The following is a 19,267-nucleotide window of genomic DNA, read 5'->3' as shown; positions in this document are numbered from 1 at the left end:
GTTTTTATTAATTTTCAAGTATGTTGTATGCAAAATCATTAATAAAACTTAACTTTTGTACTTGTGGATATGTAGACGTGGAAAACTAAAGAAAAAGCTATTAAATTGGTTGAGGAACATGCTTGGAAAATCAATTGCGTCCTAGTTAAAGGTAGACAAAGCCGAAAGGAGCGGATTGAGATGATTTGTGAGAGGGGTGGGAAGAAAGTAAGCAAGAAGAGAAAAGGTGTGTCGTATGTTGGGAAAACCGGGAAAAATATAAGACTAAAACAAGGAAGATAAATTGTCCCTTCAAGATTGTCTTAAATTGGAACATAAATGAAAAAGTTTTCACAATGAATGAAGATATGGATTGCCGTCATAACCACCCACGTCCAAAGGATCTTCATGCACATTATAGAGCCGGAAGACTCAAAGCTCATGAATATGCGGAGGTAGATAAAATGACACGAGCACGTATGTTACCCAGAAAAATTCTTAGCAAGTTGAAGGCGGATGATAAGAACAACAAGACTACGTTGCAACAAATTTGTAACGCGAGAAGTACTTTAAGAAGAAAGGATTTATAAGGTAGGTTGGTAATGCAACAATTATTGTGGTTGGCACAAAAGAAGAACTATGCTTGCCAAAAGAAATTGGATGAATTCGTCCATGTGACTCACATTTTTATTGCCCATCCGGAATGTGTGAAGTTGGCGTTATGCTTCCCACAAGTTCTCATATTGGATTGCACTTACAAGACCAATAAGTATGAGATGCCTTTGATGAACGTTGTTGGTCATACATCAACCAAGTCACCTTTCACCGTTGCTTTTTGTTTTTTGCATGATGAGTTTAAAGAAAGCTATGTTTGGGCATTGGAACAAGTGAAGTTAATCTTCCGGGAGGATGCTCTTCCAAAGGTCATGGTAACCGACCAAGAGGCGGGATTGATGTTTGTTATAAGGAAGGTATTTCCGAACGCGCAAAACTTTCTTTGTACCTTTCATGTATGGAATAATGTTAGGAAGAAATGTCAATCGATAGTTCAACCGCTCAAGTTGAAAGAGCTAGAGGTGATTGTTAAATTACCGGATAGAGAACGAGAATTGAAGAAGAAACAATTCAAGAAAGCATATGACGCTAATGAAAGGATGTGGGCATGTTTCTCCAACGATTGGGATGCTTTGCAATGGTCAATCACCGAAGAAGTGTATGAAGAAAATGTTGCAAAACTCATTGCGAATTGGGGCGTCAAATACCCGGAAATCATTATATATTTACGCAAGAAATTCTTGGATACCAACAAACATAGATTTTTTAGTGCATTTAAAGAACACCACAAGCACTTCTACAACCAACCTACAAGTATGGTAGAGTCGGCTCACTATCGTTTGAAGAGGAATCTATTTGGGTACGTGGACACGTTCGTCACGGTATTTGATGCAATGGAAGACTATTTCATGAGTGATGTCATAAGAATTAAAACGTTATTAAAAAAAAGTCTAATGATGAAGCATGATGATTTCCCTGATGATAAGTGGCTCCGGGGACTAACCCATAGGGTCTCTCATTTGTGCCTTGAACTTATAATGAAGGAAGTGGATTTGATGGACAAAATGGATGCTAACTCCCAAGAAGAGTGTGTTTGTAAAATGAGGGAAAGCATGGGACTTCCGTGTCGGCATGATCTACTTCGGTACAAGGATTGTATGGTACCTTTTGAGGATATTGATCCTCATTGGAAACAATTGAGTTTTGATCCCATGCCCGACGAGGAAGATGATGTAGAGATTTGGGACACACCTTATGGGAAAAGGTTGGCCGAAATGTATCATGGTATGTTCCGAGCTCAGAAACAAATCTTATGGCACAACATGATGCCAATCATCTATCATCACACCCAACAAGGTATATTAGAACCGGAAAAGGGGCTACAGAAAGGTAGGCCACCCTCGAAAGAAACCCGAAAAGAGCAAAGAGCAAAAGCGTATGCACTTGCCAAAAAAAGGGGTCCTACCGGAAGGGATCCATGCGGGGTCGAGTATAATGATGCAAAGTACGAAGAAGAGAAGTGAACTATAAGTTTACACATCCAAACTTATAGTTCACTGACCACGACCTCTTTTCCCTTTAGGACGTACATTCTCGTCCTCTTCACCAGTTGGCCCGCCCCTAGAAGCTCCACTTGAGCCTTCACCTTCTTGTCGTGGCCTCTTGCTCGTCGGCTTTTTTTCTGGTCTATTCGGTCCTTTTCCTTTGTTTATGACTGCATCCCACTGGTTATACCAATCCTCTTGCTCTTCCACTGTCATCTTAGTTTTGCAAGAAATTCTTTTCTTCAAATTTCTTAACAACTCCTTACCCGCCGCAACCTGGTTCCATTTGTTATGTCGAAGAAATTAAAATATTTAAGAATTAATAATTAAACAAGTAAAAATTGAAAGCATCGCTTACCATTGTTTTATACGCCTTTTGAATGTCAACGGCCTTGGACTTCTTTTTGGCAACCTTTGCCTTCTCCCTGTCAGCTACAACTTGGATTTCTCTATTAATAATAAGGGGATGTGAAATTTCATTATACCAATCCATGTAGCCTGGCTCAACTTGAGGAGGACCGTCACCCAAAATTTGTAAATGATTCATATTTAACTTGTTGGCTTCCAACCTTCTCCAGTAATCTAAGGTTGGTTCTGGATTATATTTGGGGCACCACGAAGAGGTGGTGCTTTTGGTTCCCTTGGAACCCAATGTCAACAACTTGAACTTATCGTTAACCACTGGGAGCGCTTGGATAGATCCTAATTGACGTAGTACTCGACGAGGATCATATATTACAAAACCACCAGGATAAAATAAAGGTCCGTAGTACATACCTATCTGCACATGATTATATTGAACAACATAATCTTCTTGAACATCTCTCAAATATGGGTCAAATACGACATCACTCACATCCAAAGAGTCTAACTTCTCTCTCAAGTCAATAAACGCTTGTTTCTTATTTCTTTTCTTGGTTTCCTCAAACTCATATCGATCAGTTGTTGGCATTGTATTAACCCAACTTTCATTTACTTTGGCCAATTTCAATTTTGGAAAATGGTCATACACCCACACCTACATAAATAATGCAAGAATGCTCAAAATATCCTCCAACAAAGAAACTGAATTCCTATTGTTAATCAAGAATTATGGGAATATTCACAAAAAAAAAAATATGCTTGGTTTTCCTCTAAACTATAAGGGTTCGGCGCAAAAGTAAAATTAACGTATCCGCCGAACCTTCACAGTACAAGGATTGGCTTGTGTTGTAGGTTTATTTTTGAGCCGAACTTGACACTGAACTACCAATATTTTGTTTTAAAAAAAAATTGAACAACAAATTCAAATTTAATGAAGATAATTACCTGAAGCATAGTGAATTTTCCTCCAATGTTTGTACTTTCCAACCTAGATGCTTGTGCGAGTTGATTGAGTAGGTAGGCAAGTGACGTTGTCCCCCAAGCATAACTATTAACGGAGTGAACATCCTTGAAAAATTGGAGATATTGAGCACTCACCTTGTTCCCAGAAAGGTCTAGAAAGATATCTCTTCCAAGAGTGTACAACATATATGTTGTTGCAGTTTGCTTCACTAACTCCTCAGTCATCACCAACTTTCCATCTTTAACCCTCTCCGTTGTATCCGAAAAATAGTTTTTCAACCTCAACAACTTGAACTTCTTGTTTTTCTTGTTGGGTGCACCTTTATCATCATGGGTAGAAGTGACATCTCTCACAAAACAACAAAACTCTAGTTCGGTTATTGATCTTGGCCAACCTAGAGTTTCCTCCGCCAACTTATACAACTTATCCCAACTCATATTATAAAACGCTGCATCCACGCTTTCGCCGGTGACACTAAGGCACGTAATCTTATTCGTGTAGTCAGAAGTGATTGTCATCTCGCCAAAGGGGAGATGAAATGTGTAAGTCTCAGAAGCAAATCTCTCGGCAAAGGCGGAGGACGTCACTCTATCACATTTCTGATGACCATATCTAACGGCAGGCCATAAACCAGAGGCTTACACTATAGCAATCACCTTAGGTACCTCTTTAAGAAAATCACAATGTGCAGCCCTTTGATGTCTCAAAACTCTGACCGCACGACAATGGTCAGGAGTCTCATATATCCTCTTAGCCCAAGATTCTCTATAACCAATCAACACTTTGCCTCCGTCGGCTGGAAGACCGTGTGGTAAACCATCCTCTCATGCATCTATTACATCATCATCGTCAGGAATGTGAAACCCAGCAACACGAGGTGTAGCATCTTGCTTCTCTGGTTGTTGTTGTTCTTCCACTTCAGGTTGTTCTTCCATATCTGGTTGGTCTTCCCGATTTTTCATTTTACCCTTTTGGTTCCTATACATATTACAAAACATAAATAAGTATAATCCTACAGAACACACAGCATATTACAGAACCAAGTTTGGCTTATACGAACGCCAGACGAAACTGCCGAACATATGAAATTCAAAGATCGGCGATTATTTAAATTAGTCGAACTGTTCTTCAGTTAGAGGTTCGGCAGCTAATAAATTACACCCTATGAGCAGAACCTTTTTCTGTGTTCCGAAAAACCCTAGGTTTTTTCAATTAAACCTAATCTAACAATACAATAAAATGCATTAATCAACAAATTAAATGGTTGGGTTTGTATAAAATACCTTCTAATCCTCATTTCCGAGGTTTTTTCTTCACTTGATTGAACTTCTTTGTCAATTTCAGTTTGAACTTCTTCTAACGGTTGTTGGTCTTCAATTGACGGATTAGAAGAATATTTGGACCGCCTACCAATTCCTTTTTGTTTTCCACGAGCCATTTTATAGTTGTGTTTAATCGACGTTCAATTTTTTATGAATCGACGATCAATTTCGGCGATGAAATATGATTTTAACCGTTTTTCTCCGACTTGGTTTGAATATAGAAGAGGATAAGAACCGAAGAGGTTATTTTGATGTTCCTTATGCTTTGACCCAAAAGAGAATTTATTGCTTTTGTATCAAATTAATGGTAGTATAGTAATTTACAAGATTCTAGAATATTCTAATACTTTGCAAATAGTTCGGCTCTTTATAAAATCTTCCATTTTAAGCCGAACAGGATTCCTTGGGTAATTATCGAGTGCCAGCAATTTGGTTCGGTTCTAAACTAAGATGGAACTAAGTGCCGAATTTATTACTAAGAGAACAGTCGAGTATCACCAAATTAGTTCGGCTGATACGCGTTAAACACTTATAAGACGAGCTTTTTACTTAGAAAATTGAGGAATGTCAGAAAAGGGTTCGTCTAATACGTATTACATATTTATAAGCCTAACTTTATACTGTAACTTACGTATCGCAGTGCAGTCAAAGCATAACATTTCACTTAAACATAAAAGCATAACATTGTAGTTAAACATCGAAACATTGTACCGAAAACCAAACACATAACATCGTTTTCTTCAAGTAAATAAAATTGTGCTAAACTCAAACAATACTTAAAAACCAAACCATAAAAAGCTAGTGTACTTCAATTTTAACATAATCATCTATTGAGCACGACCTCGTCTTCCACCAGCACGACCTTTTTTGCCACCACTTCCACTCGCACTTTCACCTTTGTTGATTACTCCATCCCAACAGTTGTACATATATTCTTGCTCTTCCACCGTCATCTCCACATTGCAACCAATTTTCTTCTTCATAGTCTTCAACACGTCGTTACCCCTAGCCACCTAATAAAATTTAGTTACAACATATAAGCAACAACATACAAAAATATTGAAAAAAACTTTAAAAGTATGCACTCAATATACCATAGTTCGGTAAGACTTCGAAACATCTTCAAGCATGCCCTTTGTGTTCTTCCCCGTCTTCGGCTCCACTTCTTTTTGTGTTCGCTTTCCCCTCTTACCATCTACCAAAGCTTGACTTTCCCTATTAATGATTAAGGGATGTGAAATTTGGTTATACCAATCTATATAAGCCGGGTCAACTTCACAAGGATCTTCACGTAACTCTTCTAAGTCAACCCAACTTAATAAGTTCTCATCCAATTTATCCCAACAAGCAGTGGTAGGATCGGGATCATATTCGGCATTCCATGAACTTTCCGTACTCTTTGTTCCCTTAGAACCCTTGGGGAACAAATTGAACTTTGATTCCTCTAGCACCGGAATCGTTTGGATAAATCCATATTGACGGAGTACTCGACGGGGATCCAACAATGTAAAGCCTTCGGGGTAAAACAACGGCCCATAGTACATCCCCAATGACATATCTTCATCCTCAACAACTTCATCATCTTCTTCATCCTTTTTGTATGGTTGAAATACAACTTGTTCAGCAGTCAAAGAGTCTAACTTTTCTCTCAAAGCTATCAATATTTCCTTTTTATTCCTCTTCTTATTTTCCTTGAAACTCCATTTGGCCGAGGTAGGGAATGTATCTACCCACTTGTCATCTTCCTTGGCAAAATTCAATTCCGGGAAATGGTCATATATCCATACCTGCAAGAACAATATTAAAAAAAAATCCCAAAACTTATTTATTAGGATCAATAAAATTGGTTCATGGAGGTTGTCAAATTTGGAAACAGAAGCAAGTTCAGCTTATGTTCAAAACACAGTTAAAGCCGAACCCAACAGGTTCGGCATAAACAAAAACGATAATTTTAAGCCGAGTTTTGTCTTGAAAATGGAACTACAATGTGTAAACTTACCTGCAACATTGTGAAATAACATCCAACGTTTCTACTTGTTAACCTAGAGGAAGTTCCAAGTTGCTCGAATAGGAAAGAAAGGGCCGCGGTTCCCCAAGAGTACTTGTGGCAGCTTTTCAAATCCCTTAACAATTGAAGGTATTGAGCATTACACTTGTTTCCACTGTTATCGGGAAATATAACACTTCCTAAAGTATACAACAAATAGGCGGTAGAAGTGCGCCTAGCAGTGACCTCGTCCATAACCAAGTCTTAGTTTGAAGTTTTCTCTTTTGTGTCTCCAAAATATTTTTTCAAAGCGGTGAACTTGATTTTCTTCAACTTCTTTGTGCTAGAATCCACAAACTTCACCTCTTTAGCAGCGTAGGCAAACTCCAATTATGTCTTGTCTTTTGGCCAACCAAGAGTTTCCTCAGCCAGTACATACAACTCATCCCAAGTCATTTCATAAACCACTGAGTTCACATTTTTCCCCTTCATTCTAAGACCACTAATCTTATGTGCATCATCAGGAGTAATTGACATCTCGCCAAAGGGGAGATGAAATGTGTAAGTCTCCGGACAAAATCTCTCAAAAAAGGCTGAGTTTGTAAATGCATCAAATTCCTCTTGTGCATAGAAAATAGCAGGCCATAAACCAGAGCCTTGTACTAAAGCCACCACCTCAGGAGCCTCTTTGAAAATATCCCAATGTGCGGCACTTTGGTGTCTAAGTACGCGGACTGCATCCCTGTGATCCGGAGTCTCGTAAATTCTCTTCGCCCATGACTCCTTGTAGCTAATCAACACTCTTCCACCATCTTCCGGTAGACCATGAGGCAAACCATCCCTGCGAGGACATATCACATTATCCGGATGAGGAATGTGCTTACCTGTCTCCCTTGATGTAACAACTTTCTCTTGTTCTTGTTCTAGTTCTGCTTCTTCTTGACCTTCCTCACCAACATCTTCATCATTGTCATCCTTTTGTTCTACAAGCAAAGAGCAAGTCTTGTCAATTCCCCTTTTCCCTGCATGTAAGTTCTTTGTGCCACCACCTCGAGGTTTGGGAGTTTTTGAGTTAGAATGAGTCACTTCCATTGTTCTCCTTTTAAGCTTGGCTTTGAATTTTCCCGGATGGGTGCTAAAACAAATGAAAAACCTTAATTAGTTTTCCAAATTAAATAAATATGATTCTACTACACAATGTGATAACTCACCTATAAGTGGACAAGTTTACAGGAAGCTATTGGCCATACTTAGTGTAAAGTTCGGCACACACGATATTTATCAATATGAGCCGAACAAGGTGCCCAACAGTGTTAGCCATGGTCACACAAAAGTTCGGCACATTCGATATTTATCATAATGAGCCGAACAATGCACCCAACAGTATTATATTGGTTATTAAATAATGGTATTCAAGTTCGGCTGATTATCATACAAATATTTTTGAGCCGAACTCAGTGGTTCGGCTCATACGATATTGAAAATATAACAAGTTTTCAGCCGAACTGTTCTTCGTCTGTATAAAAAAAAAAGTTCGGATGCTAAAATTCAGCCGAACACTACTCTGAAACTAACAAAACGTAAACGAATCATCGATTACATGTTACAAATCAACGAAATACACAAAAACAACCAATGGGTTTGTGGGAAATACCTTTATATGTGCAATTTTAAAGAATCAGCCTCTATTTCTCCCTCTCCAACACCAATCGATCCACTATCCTCTTCATTTCCATCTTTTCCAAAAACCCTAGATTGAGATGCTACAGAAGCAACACCAGGATTCAACACCGTATTTTTAGGGCATCGCTTAACACGAGGTGCCATGTATGTGTTTAATCGAGAACTTAATCGAACAAAGAAATTTTAAGAATTTTCAGAAATTTTGGAGAAGAAAATGAGAAGAAGAGGGAGAGAGAAGTGTTTTTGGTTTTTAAAACTTTAAATTTTTTCTTAAGTAACGGTTTAGTGGATTAATGAGGGAGTTAATTATTGGATAACGGTTAATTAGTGGGAGGGTAGTTAATTAGGGGATGAGTTAATTAGCGGGAAAGTTTTAGGATTAGAATTTAATTAAGTGGAAGGGTAGTAGTGTAATTTAAACTATGTAAGGGTATTACAGTAACTTTAGCATCACTAGGACACCCCTTAGAAGTTTGCATTGGATGACATCATAAGTCTGTATGCCCCAAATGAGGGTTCGTCGAAAATATGTATCATTAGCAAATGACGTCTATTAATGGGCCGCAGTGGGTGAGGTTTTGGGCTCACAGAAAGACGAGATAGGGTCATGAAGACATGGAGTAGTAAAGCATATAAACTCGAACCTTGTTTTAGGGCATACTGAAAAATTTCAGGGCATATTAAATAAGGACAAAAACTGGTCATTGGATAATAATACTCAAAGCTCCTTATCCATATATTCTGCTTAATGGCAAAACTGTCCTTATCCTTTTTTTCTTTTGAGTTCTTAAAAAAGTTTTCAATTTCTTATAAAATAAAGAAAATTATTTTTAAAAAAAGATCATTAAAAAAATAAAAAGTTATAATTTTTTAAAAATTAGAAAAAGTTATTTTTTTTTAATTTTTTTTAAATTTAAAACTTAATTTAAAAATAAAAATAAAAAATAATAATTTCTTAAAAATTAGAAAATAATAATTTTTAAAAAATTAGAAAAAAATTACGATTTTTAGAAAAGTTAAAAAAAATAAAAATACATATTTTTAGAAAATTATTAGAAAATATTAAGTTTTAAAAAAGTAATTATACTAATAAGTTAATCGAGGGTAAATAAATAATTTACCGATCTTTACATACCCCTTATCACCCACCCAAGTTAGTTCAATCCTTTTGTATGCCTTAAAATTTTCCTGTATGCCCTAAAACAGGATTCATAAACTCATATCCAACTATTTTAGAACGATTTTTTGGGGACTACTCTAAAATGGTGGGGGACAACTAAGTGATAAGAATATCTACCCTATAGTTATAAGGGGTGTCCTAAAGTGTGGAAATGACTAACCTGCCCTTAACCTATATATATATAATCACCTCCTCCCATCACCACCACCTATATATATATATATATAACCACCTCCTCCCATCACCATCACCGCTCACCACCACCGACCACCTCAAACCACCACCATCGCCATCTTTATATATAGCTTAATTTAAATCATTAACAAAACAAAATCAAAACCAAAATTATAACAAACCCATAACTTGTCATTCTTTTTGGTTGAAAAAATGAGATGTAATCATCAAAATAAGTTGAAAATGGAAGTTGCAGAGAGAAGTTCAGCTAGCAATTATGTGAAAAACTTGTCAAACTAGCCGAACAACTTTAATGGAGGTTTTTCTTTTTTTTCAGAGAAAAGTTCGGTTACGTCGTAAAAAGTTCGGTTACGTCACAAAAAAATGTCTCAGTCGAACTTTTACTTCGGTTACGCCGCAATTTTTTTTCTCCTAACAGAACTTTTCTCTGAAAAACTTATATATTGAGTTCGGTTACGTCGCATTTTTTTCCTAGCCGAACTCCTAGTTCGGCTGCGTCGCAATTTTCTTCTCCTAACCGAACTTTTCTCTGAAAGAAAAAACTCCATTAAAGCTGAGTTTGGCTACCTGTGTTTTTAGAAACATTAGCCGAACTACACTTGCAGATGAGTTCGGCTACATGTTCTTCAGATGTTGTAGCCGAACTTTGTTATTCAAACCGAAATCAGTTAATAAATTGTTCTTTTTTTTGGCCAATTCAAGCACCATTAACTAAATTTTAAGTATCCATGAGTACCCAAAACATCATACTCTTGTTGTGGCTCTTAAAGAAAAAGTTTTAACTTTTTTCCTTCCAAAACCCTCATCTTCATCTCCATCTTCTTCTTCTCCCTCTCAATAATTCTTCTTTTGAAAAAAATCAACTTATTAAATTTATCTCATTAATCATTAATAAACTCACTATTCATTACCAAGGACAAGTTTGTATTAAAAAAAACTTATATAAGGGGTGACTCAATATTACTTCTAATATCCACCCAAAAAAATAATAGTAGTCCCCCTCCATTTTGGAGTAGTCCCCAAAAAACGGTTCTATTTTTAGTACTGGCTAATTTATCCTCGATTTAATTAGTGTTAATTACGGTGATTAATTAAGAATGCGCGATTGGGGGATATTGAAAGTTGAAACTAATTGGAGGATAGAGGAAAAGGACAAAACCTGGATCCAAATATCAATTCAGGGTCACCCCTTATCTTAGTAATTTACGTAATACCTAATCTACCCCTCACTAATCAGGATTAGTGTTTAATTATAATTAGGAAAATCATAAGATTATTTGATAAATGATTAATGTGTATTTTTATTTGTATTTGGGTGAGTGAGGTGAGAGTAGAAGGAGGGAAAAAATATTTGAGAGGGAACTTTTTTGGGGGAAAATGGAGGATGATTGTGAAGAGAAAATTGCTTCCGCTAAATCTTTAGCTCAACTACAAAAAGGATCATATTCTCAATCTTCTGCTAATGACAATAACTCACAATTGCAAGTTTTTGTGGAAGAAACACCCTTGAATGATGATTTTTACGAGCATGGAGAGTTTTTTGAAGAACCTACACAAGAAAGCATACTTGCACAACATACAAGCATCCCCAGTAAAGCTGCTAAGAGGTTGAAAATTTGATTTTTTTCCTTGAACCCACCATTTTTTTAGCTGAAAAAGCTCGGTGCCGGCATAGTAGTGGTATGAATACAATGCCGGAAGCCTACACACCAGCATAGTATTCAATCAAAAATCATACTACGGCCATGCTGGCAGCCCGATATCCCCCCATTTTGAAATTCAAACCGCCGTAGTACTCAACCAAAAATCTATGCCGGCACAAAAGTTACTTTTTACCTACCAAGGAATATTCTACGGAATATGCTACCGGCATGGTTATATTCAAAGGTTACCATGTCGGTACTGCATGAAAAACATACAGGAAGCAGTACCTTCCAAAGCTAAATACCGCCATAGAAAATTAACTAACTAGCACGCCGAAACTGTCTACCGACGTGGAACCTTAGCTAACGCATATGCCGGCACCATCTCCGACATTGTTTAATTCGAACGTTACCAAGCTGGTACCTACAAAAAAACATACAGGAAGGAGTGTTTTTCGGAGCTAAATACCGACATGGTATATTAATTATGGATTCCGCCGGAAACATGTACCGGCTTGAAACATAGTTTACGAGAATGTTGGCACCTACGTTTCCGGTGTTGATTTCAAATGATATTAGTATGACGGAAAAGGTTTCAAATTTGGTCTTCAGTTTTGGTTCAGTTCGACCATGCCGGAACATTGGTCGAGCATGCCGGAACTGTTTCCGGCATAGTGTTTTAATTTTTTTTGGAACTAATGTATTTTCTTTTCATTCGATCCTTAGGTGGTGATATATATTGATCGAACAAATGTAAAGGTGCTTGGCTGGAATACGTTGTAATACTATAAAATGCCTCAGGTATGTTACCAAATAATACTTTTCACCTAGTATCTTGAACTTTACTAATTGATTGCTTGTAATGAACCTTCTAACCTCCCATTGTTGTCCTTATGTAGGGAATAAAATATCCAAATGAAGCAATCGCTTGGGCTAAAGAGAAGGATCTTAAGAACATGTGTGTTGGTGAGGAATACCCAAGGTTCAAATACCCGTTTTGATATGGTTTGCGAGATGGGAAATACAAGGCAAAGAATAGCCACAAGAGAAAGGATTATGTATATCCAAAGAAGACTAATAGGGTATACAAGACTCGTACGAGGAAGGATAATTGCCCCTTTAAGCTTGTATTTCATCTAAATGACAAGAACAATGAATAGGATTGTGCGGTTTGGTTCGGCGTTCATAACCACCGGGATCCGAAAGATTTTGTTGGTCACTCCCTAGTTGCGAAGCTAAAACCTCATGAATTGGAGGATGTAAAGAGAATGACCAAAGCACTTATCAAACCGAGACAAATCCTCAGAGTCTTCAAGGAAAAGGATAAGACCAACGTGTCTTCTCTAAGTACAATTTATAGCGCACAAGCAACTATTAGAAGAGTGGAATGGGAAGGGAAAACCGTTATGCAAGAATTTGAGAAGATAGTTTGGGATCACAACTACACGCGTATCATTAAAAGAGGGTCGGTCAATAAGCCCCTTCAAATATTCATTTCGCATCATTTTCTTTCACAATTGGATAATACATGTTGTGGTGTTCTTTTGATGGATTTCACATACAAGATAAACAAATACAATATGTCGTTGTTCAACATCGTGGGGCTAACATCGGACAAGGTATCATTCACATTGGCTTGGTGTTTAATGGAAAACGAGAGGGACTATAATTATCATTGGGCATTACGACAATTGAAATTATTCTTCCGGGAAAATCAACTTCCGAGGGTCATCATAACCGATCAAGATGACGCATTAATGAATGCAATATCCGACGTCTTCCCGGACGCACAAAATTTCCTATGTACATATCATATACGTCAAAATATCACAAAAACTTTCCATGCCTTGTTTGAACCCACTAAGGCGGATATTAAGAAGAGAATGATTGTTCAACTAGAGGAAGATGTTCGTAAGAACAAACTATCACCCGAAGAAGAAGACGATGAGAGAGGCAAGATAAAAGAGCGTGTGGACAAAGAACATGCGGAAAATCATAAAAAGTGGTTGGAATTTCTAAGAGATTGGGAGAAAGTTTATTGGTATCTTACCGAGAATATGTACGAAAAGAGATTGGACAAGTTTATTGCCGATTGGAACGAGGTTTATCCGACTGTCGTCTAGTATTGTCAGACTCAATGGTTGGATAAGTTCAAGGAAAAATTTGTGCGTGCATGGACAAACCGGTATAAACACTACGGGAATGAAGCAACTAGTATAGCAAAGTCCGCTCATGGGAGATTTAAAGATCTCATCGATTCTATCCAAGTAGACGTGGTTACGGCCACCGAGGCAATGGAGCAATACTTTAAAAGTGATATCGATAGGATCAAGAAGGCTTTTGAGAAAAGCTCAATGGAAAGGATGACTTCATATCTTCAATATGGTAAGTTTCTCCGAGGAATAGAATTCAACGTCTCTCATTGGGAAATAAAACATATGATGAAAGAAATGCAAAGGAGATAAACTACGGAAAACCGGGTGATGTGTGTATTTGTCCCGACATGTCTTCATTGGGGATTATGTGTCGTCATATGCTTGTGAAGCATGAAAAAGTGATACCTATTGAGGTTATTGATCCGTTTTGGAAGCAACTATCTTTCACACCCCCCCCCACCCCCGGAAGATCCCGGACAATCACCATGGGATGCGAACGAAGCAAAGGAATTCTTCGAAGCTTACTCACGTGGCACCTCGGTTATCCGGCAAGTCTTGTTGAGCCAACTAAGGATAATTACACGGCCATGGATAACACAAAGTGAAGAGCCAACAAAGGAAGATCCTCCCGGTAGACCACAAACTAAAACGGCAAGGAGAAAACAAAGGAAAAAAAAAATAATGACTCAACGTGAAGAAGAACTCGCGGAAAGTAAGAAACGAGATCTAACCGCATGTGAGATTTCAGAATCAAGGTTTGCGAAAGCGCCGGTTCCAAACAAAAGAGGTAGGTCGAGGAAGAAACCGCTATCAAGTCAACAACAAACAACGGATTCCGTATCCACACCAAAAGCCGATGGATCGGAGGTTCCAAAGAAAATGGGTAGGCTGCCAAAGGTACCAACATCATGCTACCAAGAAAAACAAGGTGAGCATTCCGAAGCTACACCCATAGTCGATCTAGCGGAGGTTCCAAAGAAAAGGGATAGGCCGCCAAAGGTACCAACATCAAGCTACCAAGAACAACAAGGTGAGCATTCCGAAGCCACACCCATAGTCGATCTAGCGGAGGTTCCAAAGAAAAGGGTAGGACGCGAAAGGTACCAACATCAAGTGACAAAGAACAACAAGGTGATGAGGCGGTGCTGCCAAACAAAAAGAGAAGGCCAAATAAGGAACCTACATCAAGTGTACATCAAGGTGAAAACACCGTAGCCACACCAAAAATAAGTGATAGCAAAGGTAAGCGACCCATATCTAGTCAACAACAACACGATGGTGACAACTCCGTAGTCACGACCAAAGTTGATGTAGTTTCGGTTCCAAAGCGAAGGGGTAGGCCAAGGAAGTACGAACTCCCATCACATACTGAAGACATTGGAAGTGTAGAGATTGCAGAGGATGGATTTGATATAATTAAGCTAAAATTTGGTAACATGAAGATGTTTAAGGATTCCAAAACAGGTAATACTTATAGACATTATCATACCAAAATAGAGTCTTATGTAGAGCAACTTCCTGAGGTTATTCGCGAGTATATTGTATAAACGGATGATGTCGATGGAGATGGAAATTGTGGCTATCATGCCGTGACCGAACAATTAGGAATCTTTGAGACGACGGTTAGTAAAGGGATGACACCATGCCGATATGCTAGAAAGAGGATGACCGAATAACTTATGAAAAAGAAGAGTTTTTATGAGCAATTGGTTGGTGATGATGAAGGGTTTGATAATATGTATGCTCAAGTGTTAGGGCCCGAGCATGAAATGGAGTTCCTTCCTTGTCAATATTGGATGAGAATGCCGCTTTGTGGGCATCTAGTGGTGGATACATTTAATTGTGTTGTTCATTATTTTACCCCCACCGTAGAAGTAACAGTTACACCAAAGTGGCAAAAATGCGAAGGATCCCTTAAGAAGAGAAGAGTTGTCTTGGCGTTCCTGAACGGTAATCATTTCATTATTCTAAAACTCAAGGAAAATTGTCCATTGCCACCTGTTTGTGGGATGATTAAAAACAAGGATATAGATCCCAATATCTGGAAGGAATGTATGACATTGTATGAGGACAGTCACCAATTTTGGGATGCGTTGGTCTTATCGAAAAAACCTCTCCAAGAGAAGATGCAACTTCAGAAGTGTGGAAGCGATGAGGAGTAATTTGGATATATGTGGTTCACTGATACACAACATTTTGTTGTTTTTTTGGAAGTGTGAATTGTAAACATTAAATCATATTTTGATGTCAATGCCGGCATGACTATGTTTCATCATTACAACGCCGGAACACTTGTACCGGCGTAGAACTTAACTTTTGAAACAGTACCGACAATTCATAAAAATATCCAGAGAAATTAGTAAATGTGTCGGCATTGAAATTAAACTAAAAACAGTGCCGGTACTCTGACAAAAATATTTTGCACCTGGAAATTGCAGACTACCAGCATAGTAGCCAAAAAAACCTTCAATGCCGAAACTCTGTAATTTTTGTGATTTTGAAAATTCAAGGTGCCGACATTGTATTACGCTTTTCGACAATGCCGGTACTTAAGAAAAACTTAGAAATTTAAGTGATATTGGCACATTCAAACTATGTAGAAGAGATAATTTGACACTGGTTTATCAACATAGTAAATCAAATAACAACACTAGATTATATAAAAAAACAATCTCCAAAGTTAAGAGGTTCCAAACCGAAAACAAATCAAACATAAACCAAAACAAGCAAAGAGTTTAGCAAACACACACAAACAAACACATTGTTCAAGAAATAAACACAAACAAACATAAACCAACACTAGATTGTTCAAGACCTAACTAGTACTATAGAAGAAATACGCGATCACTCGTTCCTTGGCTTCTTGTGTATCCTCTTATTTCTTTCGCCCCACAAGTCTTTTGCCTCCGGATCTTCAATTTTGTCTATCTTTTGCTCGACTTTGTTCATTTCTTTCTAGGTCAACACTTCTCCTTTCTTGTTCTTTTTCTTAAAGAACTTTGACAAATTTCTTATCCGTTGACGATGTGGTCATATTTTTAAGCATGTACTTAGTATGTAAACTTATATAAGTTCATAGATATATATATAGATTAAAATAATAGGAAATGAACAAGAAGCACGTACCAACAACGTAAGGATCTTTTGTAGTCCGGGTACAATATTTTCAGCCGGAGTAGTGGAGGGAGGATCTGGTTGTGGAGGAACTTCTACAGAAGCCGGGCATACAATATAAGGATGTGAGTACTTCCGATGACCTCTGAGAAAGGTTGGTTCGGTCTCATAACTGTTTTCCGCCAATTCCCAACCAACCCTATCCAACACAAGTCCCCGTTATTCCCTTTCCCTCCAATGTGCAAGAATGGGATTTGGGTTGTAAACTACCAGAGTATGGTTCTCATTTGCTTGGCATTGAGGAAAGTCATGAGAGAATTTCTGATAAGATGTATCCGTAAGATCTTTCTGCTTGTACCAAAGTTGGCGCATTACACGGCGAGGGTTGTGCATAACAAATCCTTTTGGATGAAATAACGGTACGTTGTAAAAACATTGGCACGCTTTTCAAAGTGAACTCCATTGATATTCCTATATGGGTGAAACACAATATCTTGGGCAGCCACAGAGTCCAAAGCCAATCTCATTGCGAATAACCGTTTCCTGTTATTGGGCTTCGGGGTAATGTCGAAGAAGTATTTCTGAGCTAGAGCATCATGTTGTTGATAATCATGCATTAACTTCAACCCTTTGTACCCCGTGAACATTGTTGGGAAGTGTTCATAATCCCACACCTATGCCAATGAAAGATAGTTCCAATGAAATGTATAAGAAAAGTAATAATTGGAAACTAACAAAATTAATGACATAGATGACAAAATAACTAGTTCACTATACCTGAATTAAATTGAAATAACCATTAAATTGATGGGCGTTCGCCTTAGAAGCTCTACGCATTTCTGTCAAAAAATGTGCCAAGAAAGCAGTGCCCCATGAATACTCATGGACCCTATCCAAGGGATCCAAGTATTGTAGATTGTTCATATTCACCATCTTACCATTAGCGTCAGGGAATATAACGGTGCCCAAAGTGAACAACAGATAAGCAGCGACAGTTTGCTGAACTTGTTCATGATTCAATTCCTTGTCCTTCGTATTCCAAAACAATTGAACGAGAGTGACGATTGTGATAGTCTTTTTCCATGAGCGGTCTGTCTTGTACATATTTTCCATAGTCGTTTCCTTGGCCCACCCAAATAACTTTTTAGTCAGCTCATAGATCTTGTCCCATTCTAGGTCCTTAGAGTGATCTCCTTCCTTAACGGCTTTCTCAAGAACCTCTAGACCTACTATTCTTTGGACATCTTCAGGGATAATGGTCATCTCGCCAAAAGGAAAATGCATGGTATCAGTTTCACCAAAAAACCTCTCCAAAAAGCAGTTCGTCATGATGGGATCAGTGGTCACATAATTTTCTGCCGTGGATACAACCCAGATGCTCTGACTATTGCTTGAACTTCGGGACACTCTAATTCCAAAGGCCATATATCACTTGATTGATGGCGGCTAACACGGAAGGCTTTCTTGTGGTCATATAAAAACACACCATACTAAATTAAATTCACTTGATCACAGATAAATAATATAATAACAAGATGCAAACGTCTTACATAAGTTTAATAGATCCAACGAACCCAAGAGTGCTTGTAGTCAAATAATAGTTGCGGGTTTATCGATTGACCCCACTGTTTGCCATCATCGCGGTGTCATATCTTGTAGGAAGGTGGGCAGGGGGTCCCTTTTCCTTTTTCTTAGGGGCTTCATCTCCGACATCAGGTTGTCCTAAGCCACCTGCTTGTGAGGATGAGCCACCTTCTCTGGCCGGTTCAGGAAATTTTTTCCACTCATCATCATCATCACTGCTGGTTGTGTCCTCCGTAGGCTCCCGAATGACGACCTTAACACGATCCGGATCAGAATGACTACGCTGAGGCCGAGAAGACTTTGGTTTGGCTTTGTAGCGCCCCCAAAGCTAGCAGCTGACTAATCCAAGAGATTAAATAAATAAAGAGGCACTAAGAATCTAAATCATTTACTTAAACATTCAGTCAAGAAATCTGCTACAAAACTTAACCCAAAACTAGCCCCGCTCAGAAATATATATATGTATATATACAAGAACTCCTCTCAAATGATACATATACAATAGTCATTTGGTTTTCAAATATAATACACAACATAATAAACATAGCGGAAGTAATCTAACAAACGGACTCAACTCCTCGAAGCTTTCGTTGTGCAATTCTGATTTATCTCTGAAACTGAAAGTGGGAAAGGGTGAGCACATCATCCCTAGAAGGGGTGCCCAGCAGGAATAACATTTAACTTTACAGAAATCATGAGTAAGATTTGGAAAACAATACATGTTTTCCCAAACATCAAAGTGACTAAGTCACTGGAAATACACAAACATGTATATGGACAAACTCCTTCGTCAAACAATGTATAATAATGATGCCGGGTTGTTCCACACCTAATAATATATTGATGCCGGGTTGTTCCACACCTAATATGCATAAAAGCCGAAAGTAAATATGTATAAATGTGAAGGAGCGTATCCTATATACCACAAGTGGAAATTCTTATTTCCCATAACAATTCATAATGACATACATTACAAGTCCTCCCCAATTCCTGGAAAG

This window comes from Papaver somniferum, unplaced genomic scaffold, assembly GCF_003573695.1.
Source record: "Papaver somniferum cultivar HN1 unplaced genomic scaffold, ASM357369v1 unplaced-scaffold_16, whole genome shotgun sequence".
NCBI classification, from domain to species: domain Eukaryota; kingdom Viridiplantae; phylum Streptophyta; class Magnoliopsida; order Ranunculales; family Papaveraceae; genus Papaver; species Papaver somniferum.
Note: the sequence above shows the minus strand (reverse complement) of the source record.